This window comes from Schistocerca americana, unplaced genomic scaffold (genome assembly GCF_021461395.2).
Source record: "Schistocerca americana isolate TAMUIC-IGC-003095 unplaced genomic scaffold, iqSchAmer2.1 HiC_scaffold_119, whole genome shotgun sequence".
Taxonomy (NCBI): Eukaryota; Metazoa; Arthropoda; class Insecta; order Orthoptera; family Acrididae; genus Schistocerca; species Schistocerca americana.
The window spans coordinates 396,280-409,806 of record NW_025725253.1 but is presented as its reverse complement, the minus strand read 5'-3'; the positions used below and the strand labels follow the sequence as shown (position 1 = coordinate 409,806).

General features: G+C 50.0%; 12 non-coding genes across 12 annotated transcripts; all 12 read left to right on the top strand.

Moving 5' to 3' along the window:
- Positions 1 to 26: 26 nt before the first annotated feature.
- Positions 27 to 145, top strand: LOC124563316. Its single transcript, XR_006970084.1, has one exon. It is a non-coding gene; the product is annotated as a 5S ribosomal RNA (ribosomal RNA).
- A 1,013-nt stretch (positions 146 to 1,158) lies between these two features.
- Positions 1,159 to 1,277, top strand: LOC124563143. The gene has a single exon (XR_006969927.1). It is a non-coding gene; the product is annotated as a 5S ribosomal RNA (ribosomal RNA).
- A 1,013-nt stretch (positions 1,278 to 2,290) lies between these two features.
- LOC124563315 lies at positions 2,291 to 2,409 on the top strand. The gene has a single exon (XR_006970083.1). It is a non-coding gene; the product is annotated as a 5S ribosomal RNA (ribosomal RNA).
- A 1,029-nt stretch (positions 2,410 to 3,438) lies between these two features.
- LOC124563314 lies at positions 3,439 to 3,557 on the top strand. Its single transcript, XR_006970082.1, has one exon. It is a non-coding gene; the product is annotated as a 5S ribosomal RNA (ribosomal RNA).
- A 1,029-nt stretch (positions 3,558 to 4,586) lies between these two features.
- Positions 4,587 to 4,705, top strand: LOC124563313. The gene has a single exon (XR_006970081.1). It is a non-coding gene; the product is annotated as a 5S ribosomal RNA (ribosomal RNA).
- Positions 4,706 to 5,734: 1,029 nt separating this feature from the next.
- Positions 5,735 to 5,853, top strand: LOC124563312. The gene has a single exon (XR_006970080.1). It is a non-coding gene; the product is annotated as a 5S ribosomal RNA (ribosomal RNA).
- A 1,029-nt stretch (positions 5,854 to 6,882) lies between these two features.
- Positions 6,883 to 7,001, top strand: LOC124563311. The gene has a single exon (XR_006970079.1). It is a non-coding gene; the product is annotated as a 5S ribosomal RNA (ribosomal RNA).
- Positions 7,002 to 8,030: 1,029 nt separating this feature from the next.
- On the top strand, positions 8,031 to 8,149 carry LOC124563324. The gene has a single exon (XR_006970091.1). It is a non-coding gene; the product is annotated as a 5S ribosomal RNA (ribosomal RNA).
- Positions 8,150 to 9,178: 1,029 nt separating this feature from the next.
- LOC124563310 lies at positions 9,179 to 9,297 on the top strand. The gene has a single exon (XR_006970078.1). It is a non-coding gene; the product is annotated as a 5S ribosomal RNA (ribosomal RNA).
- Positions 9,298 to 10,326: 1,029 nt separating this feature from the next.
- Positions 10,327 to 10,445, top strand: LOC124563309. The gene has a single exon (XR_006970077.1). It is a non-coding gene; the product is annotated as a 5S ribosomal RNA (ribosomal RNA).
- Positions 10,446 to 11,474: 1,029 nt separating this feature from the next.
- Positions 11,475 to 11,593, top strand: LOC124563306. The gene has a single exon (XR_006970075.1). It is a non-coding gene; the product is annotated as a 5S ribosomal RNA (ribosomal RNA).
- Positions 11,594 to 12,622: 1,029 nt separating this feature from the next.
- On the top strand, positions 12,623 to 12,741 carry LOC124563305. Its single transcript, XR_006970074.1, has one exon. It is a non-coding gene; the product is annotated as a 5S ribosomal RNA (ribosomal RNA).
- Positions 12,742 to 13,527: the final 786 nt, after the last annotated feature.

Here is a 13,527-nt window from a genome sequence, read left to right as displayed (position 1 = left end):
CTGCCATGCGCCTACATTATATGGGCGCCAACGGCCATACCATGTTGAGTACACCGGTTCTCTTCCGATAACCGAAGTTAAGCAACATCGGGCGTGGTTAGTACTTGGATGGGTGACCACCTGGGAACACCACGTGCTGTTGGCTCCCTTTCATTTACTTTTTTTTTTTTTTATACCGCCTTCTTTCCATACCACCGTTCTGTTGTGACAAAGATTCTTGCTTAAGCATTTTAATCTACTGTAATGACCATAAGGTGCGAAATTGCAGTAAATATCTCAGTTTGAGGGAGATTGTGCTAACCAAGTTCGCCAGGAAGTCTTTGAAAACGACAAAACAGTACGAATCGGCAGATATGTTCTGAAATACGTCAGCGCCTGTTGTTGTGTAGCGGTGTACAATTCCCACTTCGATATGTAATTATAAATTTATTCTTTAGTCGTCTCGTCTCGTCTCCTCATCTCCTGCAGACGTTTCTTGTGCTTGCGCTGTTATATGGGCCACGACCCGAGCGGCAGCGAGCGGCAGTCGAGCAAAGTCGGGACAAGTCGGGACGGGGACAGGGACAGGAATGGTGCGAATGCACTGCAAATTACGCAAACACCTCGTCTGAGGCGAGGCGGGGAAGCTCACATCGCCAGCAGTGGCGCCCTCCAACAACACTCTGCCACACCCCGCACAGGCCATACGCCGGTCGGCCGCGCGCCAGCCCTCCTGCGCTGGACACCAGGGACAAGATGCGTCTTCCGCGAGTGTCGAAGGCTGCACGCGCCAAGCGAATGACAGGAGGTGCAACGAGAAGCTGCGCGTCTCACACACACGGCGGCGCGCCCGCTAATTCGGCAGTCGCTCTGCTGGCACGTCGGATTGCAGAAGGAAGTGCTTACAATTACAACTCTGTTCGTGTTTTATGTTGTAAAGGTGTTAGCTTGTAACGATGTAATGTTAATAAATAAATTTATAAATCTCACAAAAAAAAAAAATACACGAAGCGCGTCCTTCCGGCTCATAAGTTTTGGAACTCAGGATTGCGTTCGCGCTAACGTGACGAATTGTCAATAAAAAAAAAATGCGGCTGCTTTCGACCGAAAAGTATGATTTTGTGTGTGTTGGGATAAGAACCGAATGCGAATTCTGCCATGCGCCTACATTATATGGGCGCCAACGGCCATACCATGTTGAGTACACCGGTTCTCGTCCGATCACCGAAGTTAAGCAACATCGGGCGTGGTTAGTACTTGGATGGGTGACCACTTGGGAACACCACGTGCTGTTGGCTCCCTTTCATTTTCTTTTTTTTTTTTTATACCGCCCTCTTTCCATACCACCGTTCTGTTGTGACAAAGATTCTTGCTTAAGCATTTTAATCTACTGTAATGACCATAAGGTGCGAAATTGCAGTAAATATCTCAGTTTGAGGGAGAATGTGCTAACCAAGATCGCCAGGAAGTCTTTGAAAACGACAAAACAGTACGAATCGGCAGATGTGTTCTGGAATACGTCAGCGCCTGTTGTTGTGTAGCGGTGTACAATTCCTACTTCGATATGTAATTATAAATTTATTCCTTAGTCGACTCGTCTCGTCTCGTCATCTCCTGCAGACGTTTCTTGTGCTTGCGCTGTTATATGGGCCACGACCCGAGCGGCAGCGAGCGGCAGCCGAGCAAAGTCGGGACAAGTCGGGACGGGGACAGGGACAGGAATGGTGCGAATGCACTGCAAATTACGCAAACACCTCGTCTGAGGCGAGGCGGGGAAGCTCACATCGCCAGCAGTGGCGCCCTCCAACAACACTCTGCCACACCCCGCACAGGCCATACGCCGGTCGGCCGCGCGCCAGCCCTCCTGCGCTGGACACCAGGGACAAGATGCGTCTTCCGCGAGTGTCGAAGGCTGCACGCGCCAAGCGGATGACAGGAGGTGCAACGAGAAGCTGCGCGTCTCACACACACGGCGGCGCGCCCGCTAATTCGGCAGTCGCTCTGCTGGCACGTCGGATTGCAGAAGGAAGTGCTTACAATTACAACTCTGTTCGTGTTTTATGTTGTAAAGTTGTTAGCTTGTAACGGTGTAATGTTAATAAATAAATTTATAAATCTCACAACAACAACAAAAATACACGAAGCGCGTCCTTCCGGCTCATAAGTTTTGGAACTCAGGAATGCGTTCGCGCTAACGTGACGAATTGTCAATAAAAAAGAATGCGGCTGCTTTCGACCGAAAAGTATGATTTTGTGTGTGTTGGGATAAGAACCGAATGCGAATTCTGCCATGCGCCTACATTATATGGGCGCCAACGGCCATACCATGTTGAGTACACCGGTTCTCTTCCGATAACCGAAGTTAAGCAACATCGGGCGTGGTTAGTACTTGGATGGGTGACCACCTGGGAACACCACGTGCTGTTGGCTCCCTTTCATTTACTTTTTTTTTTTTTTATACCGCCTTCTTTCCATACCACCGTTCTGTTGTGACAAAGATTCTTGCTTAAGCATTTTAATCTACTGTAATGACCATAAGGTGCGAAATTGCAGTAAATATCTCAGTTTGAGGGAGATTGTGCTAACCAAGTTCGCCAGGAAGTCTTTGAAAACGACAAAACAGTACGAATCGGCAGATATGTTCTGAAATACGTCAGCGCCTGTTGTTGTGTAGCGGTGTACAATTCCCACTTCGATATGTAATTATAAATTTATTCTTTAGTCGTCTCGTCTCGTCTCCTCATCTCCTGCAGACGTTTCTTGTGCTTGCGCTGTTATATGGGCCACGACCCGAGCGGCAGCGAGCGGCAGTCGAGCAAAGTCGGGACAAGTCGGGACGGGGACAGGGACAGGAATGGTGCGAATGCACTGCAAATTACGCAAACACCTCGTCTGAGGCGAGGCGAGGCGAGGCGAGGCGAAGAAGCTCACATCGCCAGCAGTGGCGCCCTCCAACAACACTCTGCCACACCCCGCACAGGCCATACGCCGGTCGGCCGCGCGCCAGCCCTCCTGCGCTGGACACCAGGGACAAGATGCGTCTTCCGCGAGTGTCGAAGGCTGCACGCGCCAAGCGGATGACAGGAGGTGCAACGAGAAGCTGCGCGTCTCACACACACGGCGGCGCGCCCGCTAATTCGGCAGTCGCTCTGCTGGCACGTCGGATTGCGGAAGGAAGTGCTTACAATTGCAATTCTGTTCGTGTTTTATGTTGTAAAGTTGTTAGCTTGTAACGGTGTAATGTTAATAAATAAATTTATAAATCTCACAACAACAACAAAAATACACGAAGCGCGTCCTTCCGGCTCATAAGTTTTGGAACTCAGGAATGCGTTCGCGCTAACGTGACGAATTGTCAATAAAAAAGAATGCGGCTGCTTTCGACCGAAAAGTATGATTTTGTGTGTGTTGGGATAAGAACCGAATGCGAATTCTGCCATGCGCCTACATTATATGGGCGCCAACGGCCATACCATGTTGAGTACACCGGTTCTCTTCCGATAACCGAAGTTAAGCAACATCGGGCGTGGTTAGTACTTGGATGGGTGACCACCTGGGAACACCACGTGCTGTTGGCTCCCTTTCATTTACTTTTTTTTTTTTTTATACCGCCTTCTTTCCATACCACCGTTCTGTTGTGACAAAGATTCTTGCTTAAGCATTTTAATCTACTGTAATGACCATAAGGTGCGAAATTGCAGTAAATATCTCAGTTTGAGGGAGATTGTGCTAACCAAGTTCGCCAGGAAGTCTTTGAAAACGACAAAACAGTACGAATCGGCAGATATGTTCTGAAATACGTCAGCGCCTGTTGTTGTGTAGCGGTGTACAATTCCCACTTCGATATGTAATTATAAATTTATTCTTTAGTCGTCTCGTCTCGTCTCCTCATCTCCTGCAGACGTTTCTTGTGCTTGCGCTGTTATATGGGCCACGACCCGAGCGGCAGCGAGCGGCAGTCGAGCAAAGTCGGGACAAGTCGGGACGGGGACAGGGACAGGAATGGTGCGAATGCACTGCAAATTACGCAAACACCTCGTCTGAGGCGAGGCGAGGCGAGGCGAGGCGAAGAAGCTCACATCGCCAGCAGTGGCGCCCTCCAACAACACTCTGCCACACCCCGCACAGGCCATACGCCGGTCGGCCGCGCGCCAGCCCTCCTGCGCTGGACACCAGGGACAAGATGCGTCTTCCGCGAGTGTCGAAGGCTGCACGCGCCAAGCGGATGACAGGAGGTGCAACGAGAAGCTGCGCGTCTCACACACACGGCGGCGCGCCCGCTAATTCGGCAGTCGCTCTGCTGGCACGTCGGATTGCGGAAGGAAGTGCTTACAATTGCAATTCTGTTCGTGTTTTATGTTGTAAAGTTGTTAGCTTGTAACGGTGTAATGTTAATAAATAAATTTATAAATCTCACAACAACAACAAAAATACACGAAGCGCGTCCTTCCGGCTCATAAGTTTTGGAACTCAGGAATGCGTTCGCGCTAACGTGACGAATTGTCAATAAAAAAGAATGCGGCTGCTTTCGACCGAAAAGTATGATTTTGTGTGTGTTGGGATAAGAACCGAATGCGAATTCTGCCATGCGCCTACATTATATGGGCGCCAACGGCCATACCATGTTGAGTACACCGGTTCTCTTCCGATAACCGAAGTTAAGCAACATCGGGCGTGGTTAGTACTTGGATGGGTGACCACCTGGGAACACCACGTGCTGTTGGCTCCCTTTCATTTACTTTTTTTTTTTTTTATACCGCCTTCTTTCCATACCACCGTTCTGTTGTGACAAAGATTCTTGCTTAAGCATTTTAATCTACTGTAATGACCATAAGGTGCGAAATTGCAGTAAATATCTCAGTTTGAGGGAGATTGTGCTAACCAAGTTCGCCAGGAAGTCTTTGAAAACGACAAAACAGTACGAATCGGCAGATATGTTCTGAAATACGTCAGCGCCTGTTGTTGTGTAGCGGTGTACAATTCCCACTTCGATATGTAATTATAAATTTATTCTTTAGTCGTCTCGTCTCGTCTCCTCATCTCCTGCAGACGTTTCTTGTGCTTGCGCTGTTATATGGGCCACGACCCGAGCGGCAGCGAGCGGCAGTCGAGCAAAGTCGGGACAAGTCGGGACGGGGACAGGGACAGGAATGGTGCGAATGCACTGCAAATTACGCAAACACCTCGTCTGAGGCGAGGCGAGGCGAGGCGAGGCGAAGAAGCTCACATCGCCAGCAGTGGCGCCCTCCAACAACACTCTGCCACACCCCGCACAGGCCATACGCCGGTCGGCCGCGCGCCAGCCCTCCTGCGCTGGACACCAGGGACAAGATGCGTCTTCCGCGAGTGTCGAAGGCTGCACGCGCCAAGCGGATGACAGGAGGTGCAACGAGAAGCTGCGCGTCTCACACACACGGCGGCGCGCCCGCTAATTCGGCAGTCGCTCTGCTGGCACGTCGGATTGCGGAAGGAAGTGCTTACAATTGCAATTCTGTTCGTGTTTTATGTTGTAAAGTTGTTAGCTTGTAACGGTGTAATGTTAATAAATAAATTTATAAATCTCACAACAACAACAAAAATACACGAAGCGCGTCCTTCCGGCTCATAAGTTTTGGAACTCAGGAATGCGTTCGCGCTAACGTGACGAATTGTCAATAAAAAAGAATGCGGCTGCTTTCGACCGAAAAGTATGATTTTGTGTGTGTTGGGATAAGAACCGAATGCGAATTCTGCCATGCGCCTACATTATATGGGCGCCAACGGCCATACCATGTTGAGTACACCGGTTCTCTTCCGATAACCGAAGTTAAGCAACATCGGGCGTGGTTAGTACTTGGATGGGTGACCACCTGGGAACACCACGTGCTGTTGGCTCCCTTTCATTTACTTTTTTTTTTTTTTATACCGCCTTCTTTCCATACCACCGTTCTGTTGTGACAAAGATTCTTGCTTAAGCATTTTAATCTACTGTAATGACCATAAGGTGCGAAATTGCAGTAAATATCTCAGTTTGAGGGAGATTGTGCTAACCAAGTTCGCCAGGAAGTCTTTGAAAACGACAAAACAGTACGAATCGGCAGATATGTTCTGAAATACGTCAGCGCCTGTTGTTGTGTAGCGGTGTACAATTCCCACTTCGATATGTAATTATAAATTTATTCTTTAGTCGTCTCGTCTCGTCTCCTCATCTCCTGCAGACGTTTCTTGTGCTTGCGCTGTTATATGGGCCACGACCCGAGCGGCAGCGAGCGGCAGTCGAGCAAAGTCGGGACAAGTCGGGACGGGGACAGGGACAGGAATGGTGCGAATGCACTGCAAATTACGCAAACACCTCGTCTGAGGCGAGGCGAGGCGAGGCGAGGCGAAGAAGCTCACATCGCCAGCAGTGGCGCCCTCCAACAACACTCTGCCACACCCCGCACAGGCCATACGCCGGTCGGCCGCGCGCCAGCCCTCCTGCGCTGGACACCAGGGACAAGATGCGTCTTCCGCGAGTGTCGAAGGCTGCACGCGCCAAGCGGATGACAGGAGGTGCAACGAGAAGCTGCGCGTCTCACACACACGGCGGCGCGCCCGCTAATTCGGCAGTCGCTCTGCTGGCACGTCGGATTGCGGAAGGAAGTGCTTACAATTGCAATTCTGTTCGTGTTTTATGTTGTAAAGTTGTTAGCTTGTAACGGTGTAATGTTAATAAATAAATTTATAAATCTCACAACAACAACAAAAATACACGAAGCGCGTCCTTCCGGCTCATAAGTTTTGGAACTCAGGAATGCGTTCGCGCTAACGTGACGAATTGTCAATAAAAAAGAATGCGGCTGCTTTCGACCGAAAAGTATGATTTTGTGTGTGTTGGGATAAGAACCGAATGCGAATTCTGCCATGCGCCTACATTATATGGGCGCCAACGGCCATACCATGTTGAGTACACCGGTTCTCTTCCGATAACCGAAGTTAAGCAACATCGGGCGTGGTTAGTACTTGGATGGGTGACCACCTGGGAACACCACGTGCTGTTGGCTCCCTTTCATTTACTTTTTTTTTTTTTTATACCGCCTTCTTTCCATACCACCGTTCTGTTGTGACAAAGATTCTTGCTTAAGCATTTTAATCTACTGTAATGACCATAAGGTGCGAAATTGCAGTAAATATCTCAGTTTGAGGGAGATTGTGCTAACCAAGTTCGCCAGGAAGTCTTTGAAAACGACAAAACAGTACGAATCGGCAGATATGTTCTGAAATACGTCAGCGCCTGTTGTTGTGTAGCGGTGTACAATTCCCACTTCGATATGTAATTATAAATTTATTCTTTAGTCGTCTCGTCTCGTCTCCTCATCTCCTGCAGACGTTTCTTGTGCTTGCGCTGTTATATGGGCCACGACCCGAGCGGCAGCGAGCGGCAGTCGAGCAAAGTCGGGACAAGTCGGGACGGGGACAGGGACAGGAATGGTGCGAATGCACTGCAAATTACGCAAACACCTCGTCTGAGGCGAGGCGAGGCGAGGCGAGGCGAAGAAGCTCACATCGCCAGCAGTGGCGCCCTCCAACAACACTCTGCCACACCCCGCACAGGCCATACGCCGGTCGGCCGCGCGCCAGCCCTCCTGCGCTGGACACCAGGGACAAGATGCGTCTTCCGCGAGTGTCGAAGGCTGCACGCGCCAAGCGGATGACAGGAGGTGCAACGAGAAGCTGCGCGTCTCACACACACGGCGGCGCGCCCGCTAATTCGGCAGTCGCTCTGCTGGCACGTCGGATTGCGGAAGGAAGTGCTTACAATTGCAATTCTGTTCGTGTTTTATGTTGTAAAGTTGTTAGCTTGTAACGGTGTAATGTTAATAAATAAATTTATAAATCTCACAACAACAACAAAAATACACGAAGCGCGTCCTTCCGGCTCATAAGTTTTGGAACTCAGGAATGCGTTCGCGCTAACGTGACGAATTGTCAATAAAAAAGAATGCGACTGCTTTCGACCAAAAAATATGATTTTGTGTGTGTTGGGATAAGAACCGAATGCGAATTCTGCCATGCGCCTACATTATATGGGCGCCAACGGCCATACCATGTTGAGTACACCGGTTCTCTTCCGATAACCGCAGTTAAGCAACATCGGGCGTGGTTAGTACTTGGATGGGTGACCACCTGGGAACACCACGTGCTGTTGGCTCCCTTTCATTTACTTTTTTTTTTTTTTATACCGCCTTCTTTCCATACCACCGTTCTGTTGTGACAAAGATTCTTGCTTAAGCATTTTAATCTACTGTAATGACCATAAGGTGCGAAATTGCAGTAAATATCTCAGTTTGAGGGAGATTGTGCTAACCAAGTTCGCCAGGAAGTCTTTGAAAACGACAAAACAGTACGAATCGGCAGATATGTTCTGAAATACGTCAGCGCCTGTTGTTGTGTAGCGGTGTACAATTCCCACTTCGATATGTAATTATAAATTTATTCTTTAGTCGTCTCGTCTCGTCTCCTCATCTCCTGCAGACGTTTCTTGTGCTTGCGCTGTTATATGGGCCACGACCCGAGCGGCAGCGAGCGGCAGTCGAGCAAAGTCGGGACAAGTCGGGACGGGGACAGGGACAGGAATGGTGCGAATGCACTGCAAATTACGCAAACACCTCGTCTGAGGCGAGGCGAGGCGAGGCGAGGCGAAGAAGCTCACATCGCCAGCAGTGGCGCCCTCCAACAACACTCTGCCACACCCCGCACAGGCCATACGCCGGTCGGCCGCGCGCCAGCCCTCCTGCGCTGGACACCAGGGACAAGATGCGTCTTCCGCGAGTGTCGAAGGCTGCACGCGCCAAGCGGATGACAGGAGGTGCAACGAGAAGCTGCGCGTCTCACACACACGGCGGCGCGCCCGCTAATTCGGCAGTCGCTCTGCTGGCACGTCGGATTGCGGAAGGAAGTGCTTACAATTGCAATTCTGTTCGTGTTTTATGTTGTAAAGTTGTTAGCTTGTAACGGTGTAATGTTAATAAATAAATTTATAAATCTCACAACAACAACAAAAATACACGAAGCGCGTCCTTCCGGCTCATAAGTTTTGGAACTCAGGAATGCGTTCGCGCTAACGTGACGAATTGTCAATAAAAAAGAATGCGGCTGCTTTCGACCGAAAAGTATGATTTTGTGTGTGTTGGGATAAGAACCGAATGCGAATTCTGCCATGCGCCTACATTATATGGGCGCCAACGGCCATACCATGTTGAGTACACCGGTTCTCTTCCGATAACCGAAGTTAAGCAACATCGGGCGTGGTTAGTACTTGGATGGGTGACCACCTGGGAACACCACGTGCTGTTGGCTCCCTTTCATTTACTTTTTTTTTTTTTTATACCGCCTTCTTTCCATACCACCGTTCTGTTGTGACAAAGATTCTTGCTTAAGCATTTTAATCTACTGTAATGACCATAAGGTGCGAAATTGCAGTAAATATCTCAGTTTGAGGGAGATTGTGCTAACCAAGTTCGCCAGGAAGTCTTTGAAAACGACAAAACAGTACGAATCGGCAGATATGTTCTGAAATACGTCAGCGCCTGTTGTTGTGTAGCGGTGTACAATTCCCACTTCGATATGTAATTATAAATTTATTCTTTAGTCGTCTCGTCTCGTCTCCTCATCTCCTGCAGACGTTTCTTGTGCTTGCGCTGTTATATGGGCCACGACCCGAGCGGCAGCGAGCGGCAGTCGAGCAAAGTCGGGACAAGTCGGGACGGGGACAGGGACAGGAATGGTGCGAATGCACTGCAAATTACGCAAACACCTCGTCTGAGGCGAGGCGAGGCGAGGCGAGGCGAAGAAGCTCACATCGCCAGCAGTGGCGCCCTCCAACAACACTCTGCCACACCCCGCACAGGCCATACGCCGGTCGGCCGCGCGCCAGCCCTCCTGCGCTGGACACCAGGGACAAGATGCGTCTTCCGCGAGTGTCGAAGGCTGCACGCGCCAAGCGGATGACAGGAGGTGCAACGAGAAGCTGCGCGTCTCACACACACGGCGGCGCGCCCGCTAATTCGGCAGTCGCTCTGCTGGCACGTCGGATTGCGGAAGGAAGTGCTTACAATTGCAATTCTGTTCGTGTTTTATGTTGTAAAGTTGTTAGCTTGTAACGGTGTAATGTTAATAAATAAATTTATAAATCTCACAACAACAACAAAAATACACGAAGCGCGTCCTTCCGGCTCATAAGTTTTGGAACTCAGGAATGCGTTCGCGCTAACGTGACGAATTGTCAATAAAAAAGAATGCGGCTGCTTTCGACCGAAAAGTATGATTTTGTGTGTGTTGGGATAAGAACCGAATGCGAATTCTGCCATGCGCCTACATTATATGGGCGCCAACGGCCATACCATGTTGAGTACACCGGTTCTCTTCCGATAACCGAAGTTAAGCAACATCGGGCGTGGTTAGTACTTGGATGGGTGACCACCTGGGAACACCACGTGCTGTTGGCTCCCTTTCATTTACTTTTTTTTTTTTTTATACCGCCTTCTTTCCATACCACCGTTCTGTTGTGACAAAGATTCTTGCTTAAGCATTTTAATCTACTGTAATGACCATAAGGTGCGAAATTGCAGTAAATATCTCAGTTTGAGGGAGATTGTGCTAACCAAGTTCGCCAGGAAGTCTTTGAAAACGACAAAACAGTACGAATCGGCAGATATGTTCTGAAATACGTCAGCGCCTGTTGTTGTGTAGCGGTGTACAATTCCCACTTCGATATGTAATTATAAATTTATTCTTTAGTCGTCTCGTCTCGTCTCCTCATCTCCTGCAGACGTTTCTTGTGCTTGCGCTGTTATATGGGCCACGACCCGAGCGGCAGCGAGCGGCAGTCGAGCAAAGTCGGGACAAGTCGGGACGGGGACAGGGACAGGAATGGTGCGAATGCACTGCAAATTACGCAAACACCTCGTCTGAGGCGAGGCGAGGCGAGGCGAGGCGAAGAAGCTCACATCGCCAGCAGTGGCGCCCTCCAACAACACTCTGCCACACCCCGCACAGGCCATACGCCGGTCGGCCGCGCGCCAGCCCTCCTGCGCTGGACACCAGGGACAAGATGCGTCTTCCGCGAGTGTCGAAGGCTGCACGCGCCAAGCGGATGACAGGAGGTGCAACGAGAAGCTGCGCGTCTCACACACACGGCGGCGCGCCCGCTAATTCGGCAGTCGCTCTGCTGGCACGTCGGATTGCGGAAGGAAGTGCTTACAATTGCAATTCTGTTCGTGTTTTATGTTGTAAAGTTGTTAGCTTGTAACGGTGTAATGTTAATAAATAAATTTATAAATCTCACAACAACAACAAAAATACACGAAGCGCGTCCTTCCGGCTCATAAGTTTTGGAACTCAGGAATGCGTTCGCGCTAACGTGACGAATTGTCAATAAAAAAGAATGCGGCTGCTTTCGACCGAAAAGTATGATTTTGTGTGTGTTGGGATAAGAACCGAATGCGAATTCTGCCATGCGCCTACATTATATGGGCGCCAACGGCCATACCATGTTGAGTACACCGGTTCTCTTCCGATAACCGAAGTTAAGCAACATCGGGCGTGGTTAGTACTTGGATGGGTGACCACCTGGGAACACCACGTGCTGTTGGCTCCCTTTCATTTACTTTTTTTTTTTTTTATACCGCCTTCTTTCCATACCACCGTTCTGTTGTGACAAAGATTCTTGCTTAAGCATTTTAATCTACTGTAATGACCATAAGGTGCGAAATTGCAGTAAATATCTCAGTTTGAGGGAGATTGTGCTAACCAAGTTCGCCAGGAAGTCTTTGAAAACGACAAAACAGTACGAATCGGCAGATATGTTCTGAAATACGTCAGCGCCTGTTGTTGTGTAGCGGTGTACAATTCCCACTTCGATATGTAATTATAAATTTATTCTTTAGTCGTCTCGTCTCGTCTCCTCATCTCCTGCAGACGTTTCTTGTGCTTGCGCTGTTATATGGGCCACGACCCGAGCGGCAGCGAGCGGCAGTCGAGCAAAGTCGGGACAAGTCGGGACGGGGACAGGGACAGGAATGGTGCGAATGCACTGCAAATTACGCAAACACCTCGTCTGAGGCGAGGCGAGGCGAGGCGAGGCGAAGAAGCTCACATCGCCAGCAGTGGCGCCCTCCAACAACACTCTGCCACACCCCGCACAGGCCATACGCCGGTCGGCCGCGCGCCAGCCCTCCTGCGCTGGACACCAGGGACAAGATGCGTCTTCCGCGAGTGTCGAAGGCTGCACGCGCCAAGCGGATGACAGGAGGTGCAACGAGAAGCTGCGCGTCTCACACACACGGCGGCGCGCCCGCTAATTCGGCAGTCGCTCTGCTGGCACGTCGGATTGCGGAAGGAAGTGCTTACAATTGCAATTCTGTTCGTGTTTTATGTTGTAAAGTTGTTAGCTTGTAACGGTGTAATGTTAATAAATAAATTTATAAATCTCACAACAACAACAAAAATACACGAAGCGCGTCCTTCCGGCTCATAAGTTTTGGAACTCAGGAATGCGTTCGCGCTAACGTGACGAATTGTCAATAAAAAAGAATGCGGCTGCTTTCGACCGAAAAGTATGATTTTGTGTGTGTTGGGATAAGAACCGAATGCGAATTCTGCCATGCGCCTACATTATATGGGCGCCAACGGCCATACCATGTTGAGTACACCGGTTCTCTTCCGATAACCGAAGTTAAGCAACATCGGGCGTGGTTAGTACTTGGATGGGTGACCACCTGGGAACACCACGTGCTGTTGGCTCCCTTTCATTTACTTTTTTTTTTTTTTATACCGCCTTCTTTCCATACCACCGTTCTGTTGTGACAAAGATTCTTGCTTAAGCATTTTAATCTACTGTAATGACCATAAGGTGCGAAATTGCAGTAAATATCTCAGTTTGAGGGAGATTGTGCTAACCAAGTTCGCCAGGAAGTCTTTGAAAACGACAAAACAGTACGAATCGGCAGATATGTTCTGAAATACGTCAGCGCCTGTTGTTGTGTAGCGGTGTACAATTCCCACTTCGATATGTAATTATAAATTTATTCTTTAGTCGTCTCGTCTCGTCTCCTCATCTCCTGCAGACGTTTCTTGTGCTTGCGCTGTTATATGGGCCACGACCCGAGCGGCAGCGAGCGGCAGTCGAGCAAAGTCGGGACAAGTCGGGACGGGGACAGGGACAGGAATGGTGCGAATGCACTGCAAATTACGCAAACACCTCGTCTGAGGCGAGGCGAGGCGAGGCGAGGCGAAGAAGCTCACATCGCCAGCAGTGGCGCCCTCCAACAACACTCTGCCACACCCCGCACAGGCCATACGCCGGTCGGCCGCGCGCCAGCCCTCCTGCGCTGGACACCAGGGACAAGATGCGTCTTCCGCGAGTGTCGAAGGCTGCACGCGCCAAGCGGATGACAGGAGGTGCAACGAGAAGCTGCGCGTCTCACACACACGGCGGCGCGCCCGCTAATTCGGCAGTCGCTCTGCTGGCACGTCGGATTGCGGAAGGAAGTGCTTACAATTGCAATTCTGTTCGTGTTTTATGTTGTA